Source organism: Hibiscus syriacus, unplaced genomic scaffold (assembly GCF_006381635.1).
Source record: "Hibiscus syriacus cultivar Baekdansim isolate YM2019G1 unplaced genomic scaffold, ASM638163v2 tig00110328_pilon, whole genome shotgun sequence".
NCBI classification, from domain to species: Eukaryota; Viridiplantae; Streptophyta; class Magnoliopsida; order Malvales; family Malvaceae; genus Hibiscus; species Hibiscus syriacus.
Window position 1 is genome coordinate 1,967,392 of NW_024062685.1, and position 7,614 is coordinate 1,975,005.

Consider the following 7,614-nt stretch of genomic DNA (forward strand, 5'->3'; position numbering starts at 1 on the left):
GCCCAAGTTTCGCCTTTTCTTGTAATTGGGAACATTGCATAATGGCTTCCTACCTTTTACCGGAAGAAGTGCGTCAGCAGCATTAGCCATTTGAGCAGCACATATAAAATCTGTCAATTTTGCAATTGATGATGAACCACATCTCTTCATGGCTATTGAAGCCTCAGCCTCTGAGAATCCCATTTCTTTTCAAGTATAACAGTTTACTCTCCTCATCAGAATCAGAATTCAAGGTTTTCTCGGTATTAAAAGAACTATCGATATTTGCGAAATCATCTTTAAAGATCACTTCATAATCAGATGAGTTGTTATCAGAATCAACATGTTGCATGAGTGCGAGCTTTTCAAGAGTCTATACTATTGAGTTTTATTCTCAAGAGATTTTGTGACATTATACCTACATCTACATTTATCAAAGATGATAGATTCTCTAATTTGAAGAAGAAAGATTTATTGGGTTTCTACAACTGAAGAAATACTCAGTTCACCATTCTGAAATCAAATAACTTAACATTCATGCATCATATTTAGGCATTTGCAAAAATAAGTGCATTTTCATTCATTCTCATCCATGTTGAAATTCGACAGGAATTTCAAAGATTTTAGCAAAGATTCAAATCCATCATTTGAAGATCAACTTTTCCAGAAAAAGTTCATAATGAGAAGAACTCATCTGAAGAAGGAAGAAGAAGTTCATAATGAGAAGAATTTGTTCAACCTTTTGTTTAAATTCATCATTTGATGGATTAACATTGCCATGTAGAGTTCATAATGAGAAGAACTCATCATCTGAAGAAGGAAGAAGAAATTCATAATGAGAAGAATTTGTTCAACCTTTTGCTCAAATCCATCACTTGATGGATCAGCTTTTCCAGTTTGAGTTCATAATGAGAATAACTCATCTGAAGAAGGAAGAAGAAGTTCATAATGAGAAGAATTTGTTCAACCTTTTGCTCAAATCCATCACTTGATGGATCAACTTTTCCAGTTTGAGTTCATAATGAGAAGAACTCATCTGAAGAAGGAAGAAGAAGTTCATAATGAGAAAAATTTGTTCAACTTTTTGCTCAAATCCATCACTTGATGGATCAGTTTTTCCAGAGAAGTTCATAATGAGAAGAACTCATCTGAAGAAGAAAAAGTTCACAATGAGAAGAGCTTATTCAACCTTTTTGCATAATTTTATCACAGCATCAACCTTTCCAGAGAAAGTTCATAATGAGAAGAACTCATCTGAAAAAGAAAGAAGAAGTTCATAATGAGAAGAGCTTATTCAACCTTTTGAATGACTCTATCACAGAAGGAAATAGGTCAACATCATCCCCAGCAGAAAGTTCATAATGAGAAGAACTCATCTGAAGAAAGAGAAGAATTTATCATAATCAAGTGAAGCCAAATGGATAAAAAAAATTTATTATCTTTTCGTCTTTGCCCTATTCTTGTTAACACAAGAATGAGCAAAGAGGGGCAGCTGAAGATACTAATTTTTTTTACCCATTATTATTATTATTATTATTATTATTATTATTATTATTATTATTATTATAATTATTATATATATTATTATTATTATTAAAAAATAATTACAAATAATATTATAGGCCCAACAGACTAGCCCAAACAAAAAAAAAACCTAAAACCCATTTAGGGTTTGATCTCAGCCGCCGCCTTGCTTCTCAGCCGTTGGATCTAACTCAGATCCAATGGTCCAGATGGTTCCAGCAGGAAACCCTATGGTGATGATACCCTAGGGACACGTCCCAGCCACCGCCGTAGCTTCCAGAAGACCACGCGGTGCCTCTTCTGCTGTCAACACCATTGCCGACGCTCCACCAGTACCATGCCTCTGATGAAGACTCCAGAAGACTCGGAGCAGCCGCACACGTTGAAGTCTAGAGTGAGTCACCACTATAGCTCGGTGACTCACCGAACTCCACCCTTCGGACCGGTCCGAGACAAGCGCCGGTGATGGCTATAAAGCCATCACCCAACCTGCAAAGAGAAGATGAACCAGCAACAACACAACAACTAAAAAAAAAAAAAAAAAGAAGCTTACCGAGGAAGCCACGACTGCCGGACCTCACCAAAACCTTCGAAAATCGAAGGTATTTTCTTAGATTTGCTCCAATCGGGAGCTATTTAGAAGAAAAGATCACCGGAACCGTCATTAGGACGGTCCGATCTACATTGTGGTGTAAAAATAGATTTTTCCGGCCACCGGATGCGGTGGCCGGTGGTGAGAACTACGGCGGCAGACGGCTGCCGCCTGGTGACTGGCTTCCCTCCGGTGAGGGAAGCTAGAGAGAAAAGAGAGCGTTTTCATTCTCTCTCAGTTAGAGAGAGAATGATAAAGGGAGAAATGAGAGAGCTGGCCCGAAGGGCCAGCCGGTTTCGGGTTTAAATAGCCCTTCCCGAACGACGTCGTTTCGGGGAGGGCTATTTGTGTAATTTTTAATTGTTAAATCCCGTCCGCAACCATCCTAACTTGTAATCTTTACATTTTAGTCACTAAATCAAATTTATAATCCTTTTAATTTGGTCTCTAAATTTTATTTTTTTATATTTTAGTCCTTAACCGTATTTATAAATATTTAGGTTAAATAACATATTTAGTCCCTTAATTTTAATAAATAATATTTTAATCCAGAATTATATGTTTTAATTTATTTTAATCTGATATCCAAATTTAATATAATTTTATTTTAGTCACCAAATTAATAAATAAGGAAAATAGCATGTTTAATCCCTATAATTTTAAATAATTAATTAGGATTAAGTATTTAATTTTATTAGATTATAATTTAGTAATTAATTTTAAATATTTCCATTGCTTTTAAATATATAGTTATAATCATATTTTTTATTATTGTTTATTTATGTTTTAATTTTACTTATATATAAATATTATTTTTATTATTATATAGTCATATAAATATATATATAATAAATAATAATTTATATTTTTTTTACATAAATTATTTTAATATTTATTTTTCAATATCAAAGAAAAGGACATTCTTAATACAACTGGATGTCTTATTCTAGTATTTTAAAATTAAATATTATAAAAAATTATAATTTAATTTTATTTAAATTATTATATTAATATCGAAGAAAAGAGCTGTCTTAAGGCACCTAGAAGTCCTTTCCTGATATTTCTAAATAAATAAACATTTTATTTATAAATATATATAAATTATTTTTTTCTCATAATTATAATTTTGAAATAATAGGATAATAAATTAAATATATTTTTGAATTTTTAAATTTCTAATAATAGAGACAATTTATAATTAAAAAGTATCAATTTTGGGCGTTGTAGGGGTGCTAATCCTTCCCTAAACGTAACCGACCACGAATCCCTTTTTATTATTAAAAAGAAAGAATTTTTGCTTATAAACGCAGATCAGTTCATCTTTTAACTGATGTTTTCTTAAAAACTCTGTTAAAAGATAATTTTTAAGCATTCGACCTACCTGACCCAAAAGGCCGATGACGACTCCTAAATTATTTTCAAAACCATTTATTCACATCAATTTTCTCGCCAAGTAATATTTTGTGTCCGGACGAAAACCGGTTACGACAAATATCTATATTGATTGCTCTTGTCACGTACAAATTGAAGAGGAGACATTTATGTGCAGAAGATAGAATCGAAGAGTTCCTTCAGAATCAAAACAATTTAATGCCCATCAGGTATTCTTATTACGAAATAAAAAAAAATGACCAGAGCCTTCAGTGAAAAACTAGGTGCTGGTGGTTTTGGCTCGGTGTTTAAAGGAAAGCTTCGTAGCGGCCATCTTGTAGCAGTAAAATTATTGTACGGCTCGAAAGCGAACGGGCAAGATTTCATTGCAGAAGTGGCTAGTATTGGGAGGATTCATCATGTTAATGTGGCGAATCTTGTAGGTTTTATGTGGAGGGATCGAAACAAGCTCTTGTCAATGACTTTATGCCCAACGGATCTTTGGATAAGGCGATATTCGGAAGAGAAAATAACAACAGTTTAAGACGGGAAAAATGCTTGATATTGTTCTTGGGGTGGCTCGAGGGATCAAATACTTGCATCAAGGATGTGACATGAAAATCTTACATTTCGACATCAAACCACACAACATTCTCCTAGATGATAATTTTGTCCCTAAAATCTCCCATTTTGGTCTTGCTAAACTGTACTCCGTAGATGATAGTGTCATCTCTCTTACAACAGTACGGGGTACAATAGGATACATTGCTCCTGAATTTATTTACAGAAACCTGAGAGGTATATCCTACATTGCTGATGTCTATAGTTTTGGCATGTTATTAATGGAGATTGTGGGGGAAAGGAAGAATTTGATGCATTTGCCGAGCATTCAAGTGAAATATACTTTCTTTCATGGGTTTATGATCAAATCCATCAAGGGGAGGACATTGATTTGGAAGAGATTAGGGATGGTGAAAAATTGATTATCAAGAAAATGGTAATAGTTGATTTTTGGTGCACACAGATGACGCCCAGAGATCGTTCTTCAATGAGCAAAGTCTTGAGAATGCTTGAAACTGAGGCTTAACTCCTTCAAATGCATCCCAAGCCTTTCCAGCTTCCTTTTGAAGTATCAACCGACGATTGTGTTGATGACAATCCAACTGGAGAGAATCCAAGTGCATCACTTCTTTCTACAACTGAAGAGAGTACAAGTGCATCACTTCTGTTTCATAATTTCTAAACTTAGCTCTATATTTTAATATATCAAAGATAAATTGGAATTCTCTAAATTCGATCAAAATGTTATTATCAAATCCTTTTAATCACTACAATGACCCAAAATATAGTTCAATGCCTTTAGTGTTTCAAAACCTTGTTTATTAGCTAAACTGGGGTAAAAAAAAATTTATAGAAGTAACTAATTTTATTCAAAATAGAAAATATCTCAAACTACAATAAAGATTTGCAATCACAATCGTAAATTATTAAGCACATAAATAGGAAAATTTCCTATAATCATTGAACAGAAACTGGCAACTTAAGATCACATAAGTATATAAAGCAATATTAAATCTAACCAAGAAACTCAAATAAAGATATATACAAATAGACTTGATGGCATCGACAAACGAACCACAAAATGATATCAAGCTATTGAAAGACTACCGATAAACCGCAAATCAGACTCGAGCGACGTGAAAAGCTATCCACGAAAGTAAATCGAGTATTCAAATCCAATCTGCGGGTCCAAAGCAGGGAAAATCAACAAGATATCAGATAACTGTCATCTTGATCAGTTGCGACGATGTCTAATCAATCCTTAAAAAAAGATAAATGAAAAAATGATCAAAGAATCGAAAAGCATGTCAAAAAACATAAGAAAATGTGTCATAAAAGCATATGAAAATGTGCAACACAAGCAGACCTATTGAAAATTAAAAAAAACAAATATATGATATGATATAGAGAAGAAAAAGACAATAAAGAATACCGACGGTGGACAACTAATATTAAAGTTAGTGTCAATGTTGATCAATAAAAACAAAAAAAAGAAAGAGATTAACGGCACAACAATGAGAGAAAACTAATATTAACTATTTTTTCCTTGGAGTAAATTTAAGTTGTTATGCCAAAGATAATAAAATTAATTAAGTTTAATTATCCAAAATAAATAAAATATTCCATGTCAAAATTTATTTAAAATAGCATAATAGATAAGGGAATTTATTATGTAAATAGAAAACGTTTACCCCCAAATAACCCACAAACCAAACTTTATGCCGAGTGTTTATTTATCTCACTAACTCAAATAAAAAAGCTTTCGAGCATTTCGAGATAACTTTATTGTTTTTAAATGATATAATTGACTATATGTGTTCTTTTCTTAATGCTTTTGGGCAAATAAGGTAGAAAAACAAATAAGATAAAGATAAGGTTAATTGAATTGACGAAGCGCAAAGAAAAGAGGGGTAAGGGTGTTTATTCGGTTAAAATTGTAGTCAACAGAATCGAATTACTAATAATGGAATTAATTAAATTTTTTTTAACCGTTAATCGAACCGATTTTTTTAAAAAAATATTAACCAAACAGAAAAAATTTCAGTTAGTTCGGTTAATTTTTGAATTAATTAAATTTTTTTAAAATTTTCTAATTTATATAAAAATTGAATATTTTTTAATTTTAAAAATAATTTACAATTAATTTAAATAATATATAATTAAAAAATAAAAATTTTATATGGATTTTTTTAATTAATTGATATTGATTTAGGTTTAAAAGTTATTGGATCTTAAATTATTAATTGAGTTTTAAATGGTTTGGGTTGAACCCATATAATATATTTAAAATTTAATTTCGATTAATTAACCGATTTCGAACCGAATTAACCGTTAACTGAATTCTAAAAAATTTCTTAACCGTTCCTTACCGAACTAATTCGGTAGCCGACCAAATTAACTGAACTAATTCGATTCGATCGGTTAATTCTATTAAAACCGAAAAATGAACACCCTAGGAGAGGGGGAGAGAGGGAGAGAGAGAGATTCAATAAATAAACCCAAAATGAGAAACTACACTTTTGAGGGATTAGACTCTTTCTTTCTTTTCTTTGTTTTAGTTCACGGAAAATGGAATAAATAAATAATAAAAATTGGCATCAATTATGAGTGGTAACATGCAATAAAATCCACTAACAATATTCTAAAGATGGTGTTTGCCGAGGGTAATGATGGTTTATTAACTCTAAAAACACATGTCTGTGCTTCTAGTTTCGTCAAAATAAGAATCAATATACTTGAAGTGATCAATTAATGGGAAATTTTATGAAAGAAACAATTACTATGATAATTTAGGACAAGATTTTTTTTATTATAGATTATAAAATCTGATGAATCTCACATGATATCGTGATAAAATCACAGCCATAGATTCTAATTAATGTTCAAACACAAAACCAACCATTTCCTTATGTAATATAAAATCAACTTGTTAACATATAATACAAAAACAAATTATACTCGATAAAATTTGTTCACCGACATTGTCTAAAAAAAATAATAGTTTGTTCACCAATGGAACGCTTGCCTTACGCACCAAATATTTCCTGAGGTCACCCAACCTCAAACACCCATTCACTTCCAAAATTTAATGATATTCAATAATTTTTCATTATCGTATACTTTTTAACATAAAAAATACGCTTGCCTTACTCTCCAAACATTGATTGACCCTTTCCGTTTGTCCATCTGTCTCCGGATGATAAGTGGTACTAAACAATATAAATGTATCAAGTTACTTAAAAAATTCCTTCCAAAACAAGCTCGTAAAAATTTTCTCTATGTAATTTATAAACATTATCCAAGTATTTTCGAGCCACTTCGAGAACTGTGAGGGGATGAGAAAGGTCAATGAAGTGACTGTATTTCGTTAGTTTATCCACCACCACCAAAATACAACTTTGCTTCATGGATAATGGCAGACATTCTATGAAGTCCATGGTAACCACTTGCCAAGCCTGACTAGGTATAAGAAGAGGATGTAATAGACCAGGTTTTGAAATATGCTCCCCTTTAGTTCGCTGACAAACGTCACAGCCCCGAACATAATGAAAAACCATGGTGTTTAACCCGGGCCAGAAAAAATGAGA

General features: G+C 31.9%; 1 pseudogene; it reads left to right on the top strand.

Annotated features, from left to right (window-relative positions):
- The first annotated feature begins 3,591 nt into the window (after nt 1–3,591).
- LOC120118751 lies at nt 3,592–4,626 on the top strand (annotated as a pseudogene).
- The last annotated feature ends 2,988 nt before the right edge of the window (nt 4,627–7,614 follow it).